Raw genomic sequence first — 15597 nt, 5'->3', positions numbered from 1 at the left:
ACTTATTCAACTATTTGTTTATGTCAGTATGGACTCATATGGGTATTTATACTTTGACTTATAATCTAATACTATGTTCTTTCTGTTGTTGCTCAAATTGTTCCAGCTTTGGGAGTTCCTTCGGGCTGGTGCCTGGGTCCCTTTGCCATGCCCTCCTTGTTCTGCTTTCTGAGCCCTTCCTTACTGTCTGATGCTACAAGCTGTTTCAGGCTCATCTTGTCTTTTTTCTGCCCCAGCCCTACACGTGGCCATTTCTCCCAGAAGCCTGGTTCCTTTTATTTATTTATTTATTTTAAGATTTTATTTATTTATTTGAGAGAGAGCGAGAGAGAGAAGTGCAAGCACAAGCAGGGGGTGGTGGGGGAGGAGGGACAGAGGGAGAAGCAGGCTCCCCGCTGAGCAGGGAGCCCAATATGGGGCTAGATCCAGGACCCTGGGATCATGACCTGAGCCAAAGGCAGATGCTTAACTGAGCCACCCAGGCGCCCCCTATTTTTGTCTTTTTCTTTCTTTGCATAAACATTACAGACACCGCTGCCCACCCCATGACCCAGCTGTCATCAGGTCCAGCCCTGACCTTCAGGGAGAAGCTCCTGAGTGATAACACTCAACAGAAAAATTTAAAACCCTCCCTTGTCCTTGGCCTTTATCTTTTCCCAGATTCCTGGGCGCAGAAGTGGACCTACCAAATTAGCAGGCAAAAGCCTACTATAACCGACATATTGAAACATTTCCTTGCCATTACAGTTTTGTGGTTATATATTTATATGTGTAATTGTTTATTTAACGTCTCTTCAGCAATTAGACAGTTGGCTTCTGGAGTTGCCTGGCTGGCTCAGTGGGTACATTATGCGACTGTTAATCAGAGTCGTGAGTTCAAGCCCCACCCACTTTGGGTGTGGAGCCTACTTAAAATAAAATTTAAAAAAAAATTTTTTTTTAACCCAGAACTTACTGAAAAAAAAGACAGTTGGCTTCTCGTGGTCAGAGGTTGGAATACCAGTCTGCTTTGCTCCCCAGTGTGGCAATCACATATCACAGGGCTTGGCAAACAGTAGATGCTCAATAAATTGCTGTTGTTAATGACTCACTGAATGAATGCATGGAAAATGCTTCCTTGAGATAGACCCCTGAAGTGTAATTTCTGGGTCAAATGGTATGCTGGCGTTTATATCTTCTGAGGGCGTATTTCAGTCATGTTGAAATGTTGCTGAGCCTCCAATGGACCCAATAAGAAAAGGAAGAAGGACACTTGCAAGAGCTGAGAAGAGTGGCACAGAGGTATGCCAGGGGCCATGGGGCTACAGGCCCAGGAGGAGGGTATGCTAAGCAGAGGGGATGGGACTGAGGAGGGGGCATTTCTATGTTTCCAGAAACATTGGCAGGTGTGATTCTGTGGGCACCTACTCTGAGCAGGCTCAGTACAAACATAAACTCACTTAATCCTCTCTACAAGCAAGCAAGACAGACATTATCATTCCCACTTTATAGATGAGAAAACTGAGGCACAGAAGAGGCTCAGAAAAGTATTGCCTGAGAGCATGTGACAAGAAAGTGGGGGAAGCTAGGAATTTTCTTTTTAAGTTTTTATGTATTCATTTAAGTAATCTCTATACCCAATGTGGTACTCAGACCCACAACCCCGAGATCAAGAGCCAGCCAGGCGCCCTGGGGAGGCAAAGCCTTCTGAGGCAGGCTGGAGGAGACCATGGCAGTTACTCATCTCTTCCCCAGGGGTTTCAGCAGACCGAGTAAGTCTGACAGATTGCTGCTTGGTTTAGTTTGGCCTTGAATTGCATGCAGCAGAGGATGAAGAATAAAAAGATGAGCTTTGAAAATAGACCTGGGCTCAAAGCCTGGCTCCACCACTTCTTAGCTGTGTGACCTTGGGCAAGCTCCTTAACCTCTCTGAGCCTCGCTCCCCTCTGTACAATGGGCACTGGCTGGAGCAGGGTCTTGGTGGAAATGATAGTGTGATGGGCACAGGGCACATGCCAGGTGCTCAACATCCGTTCTTATTATTGTTTTCTGAGGGTCTCATCTCATTTAATTCTCTTAATTCCCTGCTTTCTAGTTTAGGAAAATGAGATTCTGAGTGGGAAACAGTTCTCCTTGCTGTTACACAGCATGCAAATGGAGGAACTGGGATTGGAAGCTGGGCCTGGCCTGAGGTAGCCTTGGCCCCAGCCCTTTGCACTTTTCCCAGCCCAGGAGCACCAGCCTGGATCTCTGGCTCCTCAGGAGTTGAGCAGGGTGTGGAGAGGTGGGGGAGGAGGGGGGGGGGAGGAGGGGCGGGCAGAGGGAAGTGGGGAAGGAGGCCAGAGGAGAGGCCTGCCACAACCCAGAACTGGAGTTCCTCATTTCTCTAAGTTTCACAGTTTTCCGTGTCGGAGGGTGAATAGCTCCAGGCTTCCTGTGGTCACAGCAGTAGGGTGACTCAAGGTGACTTGGGGGGGCTGGGGGCTGTGTCCCTGCCTGCTTTGCTTGTGACTTGGAGGGGCTGGGGGCTGGGTCCCTGCCTGCTTTGCTGGCACCAAACACTCTTGCACCTGGTCCCACACGGCCTTTCCAGGGGCGGGGTCCTCCCCAGGAGGGGAATGCAGCATCTGTCGGGGGTTGTGACAGCGTCTGGCTGTCCACTTATGTCCACCAGCATGGCCCATTGGCCAAGAGGGGGGCCGGTGGAAAACACGGTAGCAATCAGGAGGCTTTTGGGGCTGCGGGCTTCTGCCTCTTGGCACAGGCCCCCCTTGGCCGCTCTGAGGTGGCCCCTTCCCAAGTCCCAAGGCGCCTGTGGGCTTCAGGACACCCACCCGCACAGTTACACACCCACCCGCTTGTAGGCCCAGGCTTGGAAGCTGTCACGCTCCAGGTCAGCAGAGACAAGTGCCCAAAACTCACAAATGAAACCAGAATCACTCAGGGCACCGGCAACCCCAGGGACGTGAAGGGCGATCTGTTGTCTTTTCCCAGTTTTCTAGATTAGAACATGGTTTGTAAGGATAATATAAACAGCTCCCTGCCAAGGATTCCCTGAGACCACGGTGGAGGCCATCCTGGAGGGAGGCTCCCCCCACCCCCATTGCAGATTTCCATGAGGGTGGAGGGACAGACATGTTCACTTCTAGAAAGACATGTTCACTCTCCCTGTGTCCTCAACGAGGAAATTTCACAACCTCCAGTGTGGGGGGGAGGAGGAGGAGGGGCAGGGCGTGAGAGAGGTGAGAGAGGTGAGGGGCAGAGAGAAAGGATGGGGAAGGAGGGGAGAGGAGAAGGGAGGGGACAGAGATGGGGAGGGGGAGGGAGAAAGGAGGAGGGAGGGGAGGAGACAGAGGATTGAGAGGTCAGGGAGGAGAGGAGAGGGGAGGGGAGGAGACTGGAGGAGAGGGGAAGAGGGGAGGGAGAGGGGCTGCTGAGGAGGGGCTGGGCAGGAGCTCCTCAGGCCTGGGAACTGGCTAGGTCTCAGGCTGGGGGCGAGCCCAGGAAAGAACAGACCAGAAAGTGAAACCATCGACCTCCAGCCTGGGGAAGTGGGTTTGAGCCCAGAGCGCCTTCTGGCCCTGTCCTTCCTAACTGGGACGCTATGGAAGCCAAACCACCTGCTCATGAAGTCAGAGGCTTCACTCCTCTCTGCAAAGGGACTGCGACACCTGCTTGGCTGGTGAGCAGAGGGAAGGACATCAGGCTTTCTGGGTTTGAGGAGAGCAGCCTGGGTCTGCTGTCCCCTTTCAGCAGAAGTTAAATGAAAAGTGGTCTCTTTCTCAAAATATTAAAAATAGAGTTACCGGGCGCCTGGGTGGCTCAGTGGGTTAAGCAACTGCCTTCGGCTCAGGTCATGATCCTGGAGTCCCGGGATCGAGTCCCGCATCAGGCTCCCTGCTCGGCAGGGAGTCTGCTTCTCCTTCTGACCCTCCCCCCTCTCGTGCTCTCTGTCTCTCATTCTCTCTCTCTCTCTCAAATACATAAATAAAATCTTAAAAAAAAATAGAGTTACCATATGATCCAGCAACCCCACTTCTAGGTATATATCCAAAAGAATTGAAAGCAGGGACTCAAATAGATATTTGCACACCGATGCTCATGGCAGCATTATTCATAATAACCAGGAGGTGGAAGGAACCCAAGTGTCCATCCACAGATGAATGGACAACTGTACAGTGGAATATTATTCAGCCGTAAAAAGGATGAAATCCTGACACATGCTTCGACATGAATGAATCTTGAGGACATTATGCTTGGTGAAATAAGTCAGTCACTAAAAGGCAAGTAAGGTACAATTCCACTTCTAGGAGGTACCTAGAGCAGTCAACTTCATAAAGGAAGAGGGTACAATGGTGGCTGCCAGGAGCTGCAGGAAGGGAAAATAAAGAGTTGTTTATTTTTTTCTTAAAGATTTTATTTTTATTTATCTGACAGAGAGAGAGACAGCGAGAGAGGGAACACAAACAGGGAGAGTGGCAGAGGGAGAAGCAGGCTTCCCGCCGAGCAGGGAGCCTGATGCGGGGCTCGATCCCAGGACCCTGGGATCATCACCTGAGGTGAAGGCAGATGCCCAACGACAGAGCCACACAGGCACCCCGAGTTGTTGTTTAAAGAGGATCGAGTTTCAGTTTTACAAGATGAAAAAGTTCTGGGGATTGACTGTCCAACAGTGCGAATGTACTTAACACTGCTGAAGTGTGTAGTTAAAAATGGTTGAGGGGCGCCTGGGTGGCTCAGTCGGTTCAGCGTCTGACTCTTGATTTTGGCTCAGGTCCTGATCTCTGGGTTCTGGGATCTGAGCCCCCACGTGGGGGTCCACACCCAGTGCAGAGTTGGCTTGTCCCTCTCCCTCTGCCCCTCCCCTGCTCTCTCTCAAGTAAACAAATAAATAAATAAAATCTTAAAAAAAAATGGTTGAGATGGGCAGTACATGGCTGGCTCGGTTGAAAGAGCATGTGTCTCTTGATCTTGGGGCCATGAGTTCAAGCCCCATGTTGGATGCAGAGATTACTCTTAAAAAATTTTTTTAGGCATGCCTGGTGGCCCAGTCTGTTAAGCATCCGACTCTTGATTTCGGCTCAGGTCATGATGTCAGGGTCATGAGACTGAGCCCGGCATCGGGCTCCACACTGAGCATGGAGCCTGCTTAAGATTCTCGCTTCTGGGGCGCCTGGGTGGCTCAGTCGTTAAGCGTCTGCCTTCGGCTCAGGTCATGATCCCAGAGTCCTGGGATCGAGTCCTGCATCAGGCTCCCTGCTTGCTGAGAAGCCTGCTTCTCCCTCTCCCACTCCCCCTGCTTGTGTTCCTGCTCTCGCTGTCTCTCTGTCAAATAAATAAATAAAATCTAAAAAAAAAGATGATGAATTTTACGTTATATGGATTTTATCGCAATCTTAAAAAAAGCTATCTCTGACTGTTTCTAAGCCTAAATCCAATGTGCAGCATTGTTTATCCTTCAGCAGTGATCTGGCTGGTATTAAGGTGCAAGTTGTAAACAATGTTCCCCCCAAATGTGGAAGCATGGTTCCTATGTCTTGTAGTAACATGTTTGCTGTTAGGAAGTCCAATGCCATTCTTATTCTAGACCCCTTGAGTATGAAGGTTGGGAGCCTTCTCTCAGTCCCTGATGTTCATTTCACATGCTCAGCCATCTGTGGATCTTCCATTCTTGCTTCCAGGCACCCGTGGATATTTTTCCTCAGTTCTAGAAACTTCCTTGCTTTTCTCTTTGTTTTCTGTTTTCCTTTCCTTCAGGAGCTCCTTTAAATATATGTTGTATCTTCTGAACCATTTCTTTATCTCCTGCCCTCTTGTTCTATATTCTAGGAGATTTTTAGGAAATTTCACAGACTTCATCTTCTAACCATTCTTCTACTTCTCATAGTTTCTGCTTTTATATTTTTATTTTATTTTTATTTTTTTTTTTATATTTTTAATTTGCAAGAACTTCTTTAAAACTGTATTTTTGAGGAGTGCCTGGCTGACTTAGTCAGTGGAGGGTATGACATTGGGTGTAGAGATTACTTAAAAATAAAATCTAAAAAAAAATAGCATTTTTGAGTCATTCTGTTCTTCATGGGCATTACATATCATGTGAGAAAGAGGGAGTTGTCGAGGATTGTCTTCTGCTTTGACCCACCCCTCCAAAGAAAAAGGCTTAGAAGTAACTAAGAAATGACAATTGTAACATAATTATCACAGATCAAATTATCAATGAAGATAGTCAGTTACCATCACAGGCTTATTTTTGGACTTAAAAATTACTTCCACAGAGTGTTGTACAATCTGAAATGGTCATCTTTCAAGATTCTCCTCTGCAGGGGCGCCTGGGTGGCTCAGTCGGATAAGCCGCTGAAACTTTTTTTTTTTAAGATTTTATTTATTTATTTCAGAGAGAGAGAGAGAGAACGCGCGCGCAAGCATGAGTGTGGGGGAGGGGCAGAGGGAGAGGCCGACACCCTGCTGAACAGGGAGGGAGTCGAACGCAGGCCAACAATCAACCAGAGCCAAAGGCAGATGCCCAACCAACTGAGCCACCCAGGCGCCCCAAGCAGCTGACTCTTGATTTCATCTTGAGGTCCTAGGATTGAGTTCCCCCACCCACCCCCAGGTGGGCTCTGTGCTTCCTCTTCTTCTGCCCCTCCCCCACTTGTGCTCTCTCTTCTCTCTCTCTCTCTTCAAAATAAATAAATAAATCTTAAGAAAAGAAACAAAACTCTCTTGTGCAAACAACCCTTCCCAGGACAGATTTATATTAATAAAGCGAACATGTTTTTAATGAACAAAAACAAACCCCCATATTGGACAGGAAAACAAGATGGATACTTTTATGAACGTTCTTGTTTTGACCCCTATCGTGTCTGATCCTTAAACTCATTTATATGATGAAGTATAGTATTTCTGTTTCTACAGCTTCGGGGCACAAAGGACAGCTACCTTCTCATCTTTCCGAGGCTTGTTTTCATAGTTGTTGTTCATTAGGAAGATTTTCATTCTTATGGCCAGACATTGGAATTTTATTGGCCTAAGGAGGCCATGTCTTAGAACTAGAGAAAAGACACAATTATTTAATAATTCTGTTATTTAACCATACTGGAATACAGAGCATTTGATGCTTTTCTACAATATTATAGTTTGAGGTATCTTCCTAGAAGTATCTTTCTAGAAGGTAGAGTTTCTGTTTCTTGTTCTTCTCATCCTGTATGTGTGTGTATAATATGGGTAGGCAGTGATTTTGGAGAAGAAAGGGAAATAAGATGCCTCTACTTCACATTCTTGAAAAGGTAAACCTGGAGCATTTTTCTAGATTGTATTGTACTTCTTCCCACCACAGGACTTTTGTATATGACATCCCCTCTGCCTAGAATGCACACCATCTTCTTGCCTGGGTAACTGTGTAGGAAAAAACACCGTCTTACCAAGAAATTTCCTCCATCCCAACTAATTCTCTGTGACACCAGCTGGGTGTCCTACCATTCAACTCAATTTTATCTACCCAGAGAGAGCATCAGACCCCAGAGGTTAAGGGCTCAGTCCCACAGGACTGCCCCCCTCCTTCACCTCAGATGCCAGTTGCAAGCCCAGGTCATTGCCTATGCTTCTGACCAACTGGCTATTGATTGGAGAACGACCCTCTCCTTAGGTTCGATTATTCTGTTAGAGTGACTCACAGAACTCAGGGAAACACTTGCTTACACTTACCAGTTTATTAAAGGATGTAATAAAGGATACAGATGAACACCCAGATGAAGAGATACATAGGACAAGGTATGAGAAGGTCCCGAGTGCAGGCGCCTCTGTCCCCGTGGAGTTGGGATGGGGTGTGGGGTGCACCACATTCCTGGTGTGGATGTGTTTACCCACCTCCCTGTAGTATTGGGATTTTATGGAGGCTTCACATAGGCCTGATCAGTTAGTAAGTCTGTTTCCAGCCCCTCTCCTCTCCCTGGAGAAGTGGGGGCCAAAGAGGCTGAAAATTCTAAGCTTCCACTCATGGCTTAGTCTCTCTGGTGAACAGCTGCCCTCCAGGAGCCATCCAGAAGCCCACGCAGAGTCCCCTCAGTAGAACAAAGATGCTCCTAGTGCTCTTATCACTTAGGAAGTTTTTTCAAAGTAATCTCTAGGCCCAGCATGGGGCTTGAACTCACAACCCCAATATCAAGAGTCTCATGCTCCACCGAATGAGCCAGCCAGGTGCCCCCACTTAGGAATTTATAAGGGCTTAGAAGAGCCCTCTGTCAGGAACAGGATGCAGGAACCAAGATACAGATTTTCTAGTAAACTTTTCATCCTGAGTCTCAACCTAAGAATCACATCCTCAAGAAGACTTCCTGTCCCTCCCTGCAGACAGGGTATGGTCCCTTAGATCACCCTGTACAGTACCAGGAACGCCTTCGCCACAGCTCTCCTCACAGTTACAATGTTACCTTTATTTGTGATTTCTCTTCTTAGCATCTCTTCCTCAGCAGGCTATGCTGGGAAGCAAAAAATTTTCCTCTACCCTTCAAGATTTTCTGGGCGGTCTAAGAACTAAATTGACAGGAGACAGATTAACAGAAAGTCAAATGTAATTACATTATCTATGGCACCTCCATAAGAATATGAGGCCCAGTCAGGCAATGAAGGTTTATATGTCATCCAGAGCTAAAGAGAAGGGCTTAGAAGTCTGGAACTTGAAAGAGAAGGGAGACGGGACGCCTAGGTGGCTCAGTCTGTTAAGTGTCTGCCTTCAGCTCAGGTCATGATCCCAGGGTCCTGGGATGGAGCCCTGCATGGGGCTCCCTGCTCAGAGGGGAGCCTGCTTCTCCCTCTTCCTCTACCCCTGCTTGTGTTCCCTCTCTCGCTGTGTCTCTGTCAAATAAATAAATAAAATCTTTTAAAAAAGAGAAGGAAGACAATTCACAGGAAGGTGAGAAAGAGTAAATGTTTGGTAAACAAAAACGCTTGGGTGTGGGGGTGCCTACAGAAACAATGGGACACAGGAATTTTCACAAGCTGATGCTCCTAGACTCCTCCCTGTCTACCACACCAGGTTCATGTTATACTGTAGTTACCATTGGTGACAGCTCCCTTCCTGGAACAGTCTTCCATCAAAATCCTTTTATTTTTTTTTATTTTTTTAAAAGATTTTACTTATTTATTTGAGAGAGAGAATGAGAGAGAGAGAGCATGAGAGGGGGGAGGGTCAGAGGGAGAAGCAGACTCCCCGCCGAGCAGGGAGCCCGATGCGGGACTGGATCCCGGGACTCCAGGATCATGACCTGAGCTGAAGGCAGTCACCCAACCAACTGAGCCACCCAGGCGCCCCATCAAAATCCTTTTAAAGAGTTGGGGGAGATGCAAGAAGAAAAGCTTCTTGAGTTTTCTGTTTCATAAAAATAATCAGCCTAAACGAATCCTCTTGCCACAGAGACACATTCTGTTTTGGCAGATTTTGCGCCTCTCCGGCCACATGAGCCATGAGGGCTGGGTGTGTCTCTTTTTTGCCTATTTCCACAGAGCCTGGCATTTGTTGAACAGATGTTGGGAGGATTCTGGAATGGGATCTGCCCTCATTTCCCCAGCCCCCACACCTTCCTCCAGATCCTGGGAGGATGACATTCTCTGGGGCAGAAGAACGCATCCTGGGGCGTCTGGAGCCCTGGGTTCTTGGCTTGTCTCATAACAGCCTCTTTCTTGTGATCTTGAGACAAGTAATTGTCTGAATCTAAAGCATGTGGCCTCATCATCATGATTCACTTGGCCTGGCTTCCAGAGCCAAGCCACCTGGCTTCCAGAGAGGTGGAAAACTTGCATTCAGTGCAGTAAGTTCAGGAAAGCTGTGGTACCAAACCTGGCTCTGAGTAATACTCAGGCAACAGCAACAGCTGCTGCTCACTCTTAGCTCCAGCTTCCCCAGCTGTAAGGAAAACGGACTGAAGAAAGTCAGAGGCCTCTTCCCTCTCATTAGGATTTCCCCATCTTCCTCAGCCCCAGGACCCCGTCCCACAGCACGGAGATGGCACTTGGCACTCTGCCTTGTTTCCTCTTTCCCCTCCACTGGGTCTACCCTATCCACCCCCTGCCAGCCAATGCACAAACTTGAATTTGCATTTACGTGGAGGCCTTGGGAAGGCCCGGGAAGGGGAACTTGGTTCACCACGACACTGTACCAGGTGATTTCTGTGCATTGTTTCGTTAAGCCTGCAAATACCCAGAGGTGTAGATTATCTTCTTTCCATTTTACAGATAGGAAAACTGCCACCTAGAAAGGTAAAGTGGTGTGCGCCAAGTCCCGCAGTCAGGAAAGGATTGAGCCAGGGTCCAGGGCTCGAACCACCCCTCTAAGCTGCTCAGAGCAGGGAAAGTTTCCTTTCTCAGCCTCTCCTGTGCCTCTCCCACAGGAACCTGTGCCCTGCCTCCTCATTCTCTTACTTCCCCAAAGGTTTGGGAGTCTTGTGGAAATGGGACTTCAGTTTGGTGATGTCTCCTCCCAGCACCAGTGGGAGGCCACTGGGTTCAGGGTTGACACCTTCTGTGGGGGGTGCGGGGGGGCATCACAAGCGAAAGGACACAGCCTCTGGACTCAGGCTGTTCCTTCTAGCTGGGAAGGAGCATACTGACATCTGCTCACCCCATGGGGCAGGATCCATGGATCCAGGGAGGGAAGGGAGGTGGAAGAGCTCCACAGCCATCTCTCTTTCTGGCCCACTGGGGGTTTGCTGGGAAATCGTGGTAAACAAGGCCTCCAGTCTCTGCTCTCTGGCTCCCAGGTGGGGGAAAACCCAGTGGGTGAGGGTTGCATGAGCAGACCCTTCCGCAGCCTGGGGACCAGAGAAGACTGCCCAGAGGAAGTGATGGGTGAGCTGAGGGTGAGTGAGAGATAAAGAGGGAGGATGTACACTGAGGAACTGAAAGAAGTTTCTAGTGGGAACAGGCACTGTGAAACCCCAGAAAGCAGTTTGGCCTTTAACCCAAAGGTTTTGGGAAAAGTCCCTAATGAATTGAATGAGGTGCCCTGCACTTTGGCAATTCTGGTTCTGGTGGAGGCGAGCAAGAGGGCGTGGAAGGCAGGGAGGAGCTCTGAGAAGTCGGGTTGCAGGGCTCCGCAGAGAGGGGACGGAAGCCCCCCTGGGCTGGTGGGGGAGGGGAGTGGTGGGCAGACCAGAAAGGCATTTAGGAGGCAGCATGGGGAGAGAGGGATGGAGCCCATGGGCTCTGGGTTAGGGCACCCGCCCCTCCCATCTGGGCAGGGCTGCTTCTGGCTCTGGTGGGGGTGGGGGGAAGAGCAGGTGGCTGGGGTCATTGGGACAGGGAGGGGGTGTGCCAGCCGCCCCCCACCCCCCGCCAGCCCTGCTGCCTGTGGACCACTGGAGGCTGGACTTCCTCCGGGGACTGATCACATCAGCCCCAGTAATTAGCTTTCCCAGAATAACAGGGGCCAGAGTCCCAAGGACCAGACCACAATCTTCCCCTCCAGGTGGGGCTTTGGTTCCAGAGTGGCAGCCGCTGCCTCTGTCTGGTGCAGCGCAGAACCTCCCCCCTGCTTCCAGTGCATTATTCATTAGCAGACAGGAGACCTCTGTCCCAGCAAGTGACCCCACCCAGGGGGCCAGGCGAGCCCTAGAGCCCCAGAGACAGAGAGGAGGAGGGAAGTGGGCCTCCCTCCGCCCTTCCCTGAAGCCCTTCCTGCTATGGCCTCTCCGGTAGAAGTCTTTGGAATCCCCCTCTGCAAGGCCTCAGTGTCCATCTGCCAAGCCTGGGTCTCCAGGCCAAACTTGAGCTCCAGGAGTGTGTTCCCCTCCGCAGTGAATGGCACCTCTGAACACCCAGACGCCCAGAGCAGACATCCAGGATTCACCCTGGGCTTTCTCCCTTCCCCCTGGACCCTGCCCCTTCTCCTGCTGCCACGGACCCAGCTCACGCCATTTCACCCTCTGACAGCCTCGCCGTTGGCCTTCCCTCACCTGCTCCACAGCACTGTCCGCCGCCCAATGACCTGGCCCCTGACAACTCTCAGGCTCATCTCTTGCTTGATTCTTCCGGAACCTCCTCTTCAGCCACCTTGAAGTGCTCATTCTCCCCCAGTCTTTAAGTAACCCCTCACTTCCCCAGGCTTTTTGCACATGCCCAAATACTCTCATAAAGCCCACTCTCGCGCCTGGATCACCTCTGTTTACCCACCCAGCCCCAGCCCTCCTGGGTCCTTCCAGGGAAGCTTTCTTGATGGCCAAACTGGTTAGGCGCTCCCTGGGCTTCCTTTTTTTTTTTTTTTTTTAATTTTTTTATTGTTCCTGGGCTTCCTCCTGGCCGAGTGCCAATTCACTCATTCAACAAATCTTTACTGAGAAGCCACGGAGGGCTAGGTTCTCACCATTTTGAATACGTCCAGAAACAAAACGAGAAACAATCCCTGCCCCCTAGTGGAGTTCACATTCACATGGGGGTGGGGGGAGACAGACCACAAACAGTACAGAGAAAGTCAATAAGATGGCCTAGTGTGGGACAAGGGGGGGAGAGCCACGGGGAAATGGAGCAAGGGGAGGGGGTAAGAGAGAGGGAGGTGGAAATCATTTAGCTGGAAATGGTGGCATTTGGGTGAAGACTTCGTCAATGCCCTCCAGCCAAAGACCACCAGGAACACAAGGCAGTTAGCAAGTTGGAACTGCACGCTCCATAGGGATTATGGGTGACTCGGTGAGAGAGTGTTAGTCAGGAAGGCCTTGTGGTAGGATTCAAGCTTGGGGTAGGGGACTTGGGAGGGCTGATGGAAGCAGGGCTTGATTCTAGATTGGATGCTTTCAGGAAGCCAGGCCAGTTTTACGCTGGGGATCCTAATAAACTCTATCTAGAAGGAGGGGAGACCAGGCCAAGGTTACAGCTCTTTAGTTCCTACTAGCCGGCTTGGGGGATTGCATTCCTTTCCTAGGTTTGCTGTAACAAATCACCACAGACTAGGTGGCTTATAGTGGTACTAATGTAGCCTTTCACAGTTTTGGAGACCGGAGGCTGGAAGGTCCATATCAAGATGTCAGCCGGGTTGGTTCCTTCTGGAGGCTCTGCGGGAGAACCCGCTCCATGCCTCTCTCCTGGCTTCTGGGGGCTGCGGGCAATCCTTGGCGTTCCTTAGCTTGTAGACACATCATTCCAATCTCAGCCTCCCCCTCTGTGTGTCTGTCTCCTCCTTTCTGTCCCTTAGAAGGACATTCATCATTGGGTTTAGTCCATTCTAATCCAGGATGATCTCATTTCAAGATCCCTCCCTTATCCTTTAATTACCCAGCAAAGACTCTTTTTCCAAAGAAGGTCACATTCTGAGGTTCCGGTTGGACATACCTTTTGGAACCACAAGTCAACCCATCATAAAGATGGTTGGTCCTTTTTGGGGCTTGGGCAATGTTCATGTTTTGTCTGGGTTCAGACATGATTACAGAGTGGTGCTGTTTGTGTTCATCGCCGACACAGCGTGGCTTTGTCTGATGTTGATGTGCTGTAAAATTGTTTGACGAGAGAACACCACGGCCCAGCTGTGAGTGCCAGGCCAGCCCCTAGACGTCACGGCCTGCTTTCCTCTTTCACAACTTGAAGGAAGTGAGGGAGGGGGCCATGCTGACATCTGGGAAGAGTCCTAGCCACAGGGGCAGGGTTGGGGGACCAGCTAGCCCCCCGCCCCCACGAGGTGGCTGCAGCAGAGTCAGTAAGGCGGGGAGAGGTAGGAAAACAGAGAGGTAACGGGAGCGGGTGCAGAGTAGGGCCAGACTTGCCCTGGAAAGAGTGGGTCTTCCTCTGGAGGTAATGAGGGGCCTCTGGAGTAATCTGGGCGGAGCAATGATTGTGACATGACTGACCAGGGTATAAGCAGGCGAGGTTTTGATGGAGTGTTGGGGCAAAAGCTTGCCAGGGGTGGATGCAAGAGCAAGTGGAGGAGAGGAAGTTGAGACAGCAAGATAAGACCATTCTTTCCGAAAGTTGGACAGCAAAGTGGAGCAGAGAAATGGAAGGAAGCTGAGGTAGCTGGTGGGGAAATGGAATCAAGAGAAGGTCTAGAGCGGTCTGAGCCTGAATGCTGCTGGGAATGGGCCCAAGAGAAGGCGGCCTTGGCCTTGGCCGTCAGTAGGAGGGCACAGCTGCAGGGAGGGCAGACGGGCTTCTGTGCCCAGTGGCGGCCTGGCTGGTGCAGGAAGGCCGAGGCATGGCAGGTGGGGGCCGAGGCAGGCAGGCAGGCCGGCTGGGAGACCTGGGCAGCAGAGGGTCTCTCCTGAGAGCTCCTCCCACATCTTGCTTGCAGGGCATGGGTAACCTTGCCCCCAGCCTAAGGTGCAACAGTGTGTGTGCTTCAGGCCCTAGGCGTGGAGAGAGCCGAGCCCGCGAAGGGCACCAGAGATGGAGACAGAAGGGGTAAAGAGGCCTCGCACTACCTCCATCTTGACCCCAAACTTTCTAAGTTCCTTCCAGCTTACCTCTTAGGCAGAAGACCCTGCAGGCACAGCGTTCCCCCAAGGGAACCGCAACTCCCCCCTCAAGCAATACGGACCGCCCTGACCCCAGCAAGACCCCACGTGACTGACGCCAAGACAGTGACCCACTTGACCTTCACTGTCCACCCGCTCGGACCCATCAGCCTGTGTCCCACATTCTCCTAATATAAACCCGGAGGTATTTTCAGCACTTCGGAGAGTCTTTGGGACACTAGTCCCGTCTTCCCGGTGTCAGCCTCACTGAAATAAGTCCCTTTCTTGTCCCACCACCGCTGTCTCTCTGCCTTTGGATTTTGTCAGCGGCCAGTGGTCCAGCCTGGTCTGTACGGGACCCCCGGAGCCGGGTGCTCTTGCGCCCCGTGTCCCAGCCACGTGGAGAGGGAGAAAAATCGGAAAGGGCCCAAGCTCCTGTCTCTCACAGACCCGTGGCAAAGGCAGGGCAGCAACCCACGTCAGGAGCTTCCCTGTGCCCTTCAGAGTCCAAAACATCAGGCGCAGGTGTGACTCCCTGCTCTACCACGTGCCAGAGTGTAGCCTTGGGCTGGGTTCTCTCCCAGAGCCTCGAGTCCCCCAGCTGTGAAATGGGGCTCTCCCGGCCTCCTCTCAGAGCCGTTGGGAGAACGAGTGCGCGCAGGCTGCAGGACAGTGAGCCAGACCGCTTTCCTTCCTCTTCCCCTCCACGACCAGCCTGCCGCCCTGGGAGGTCCCACCGCCACCACAGCAGCTCCAAGAACGGGAGCGGGACCCCGCCTGCTGGCCGAGTCCGAAACTGCACCTCCGCCCAGGTTCAGAGGGCGGTGCCTCCGAATCCAACTCCCCCAGTGGAACAGGCAATGGTTTTACTCCGCCGAGACAGATGCCATCCGAACTCAGTAGGTGAAGCACTCCAGAGCCTTCCCGCGACCCCCATCAGATGCTGGGGACGTTCATCCACCCGCCCCCTGCGCTCCTGCGTGCCCTCGCCTCTGCCACTTGAAAACATCCAAGGTCGCCCCTCTGAAGATTTCCAGGACCCTCTCCCCTGAGCCCCACCCCCTTCCGAAGACAGAATTACTGGAAACTTTTTCTTCCGTATTCTCTCAACATTTAGACTTAATTCTAGGTTTGCTAAACTGTGAGAGAGCAAGCACTAGAACGCCTGTCTCCCTGGCTTCAGGGA

This window comes from Zalophus californianus, chromosome 4 (assembly GCF_009762305.2).
Source record: "Zalophus californianus isolate mZalCal1 chromosome 4, mZalCal1.pri.v2, whole genome shotgun sequence".
Classification (NCBI taxonomy): domain Eukaryota; kingdom Metazoa; phylum Chordata; class Mammalia; order Carnivora; family Otariidae; genus Zalophus; species Zalophus californianus.
The sequence above is the reverse complement of the archived record's forward strand: the minus strand, read 5'-3'. Positions refer to the sequence as shown.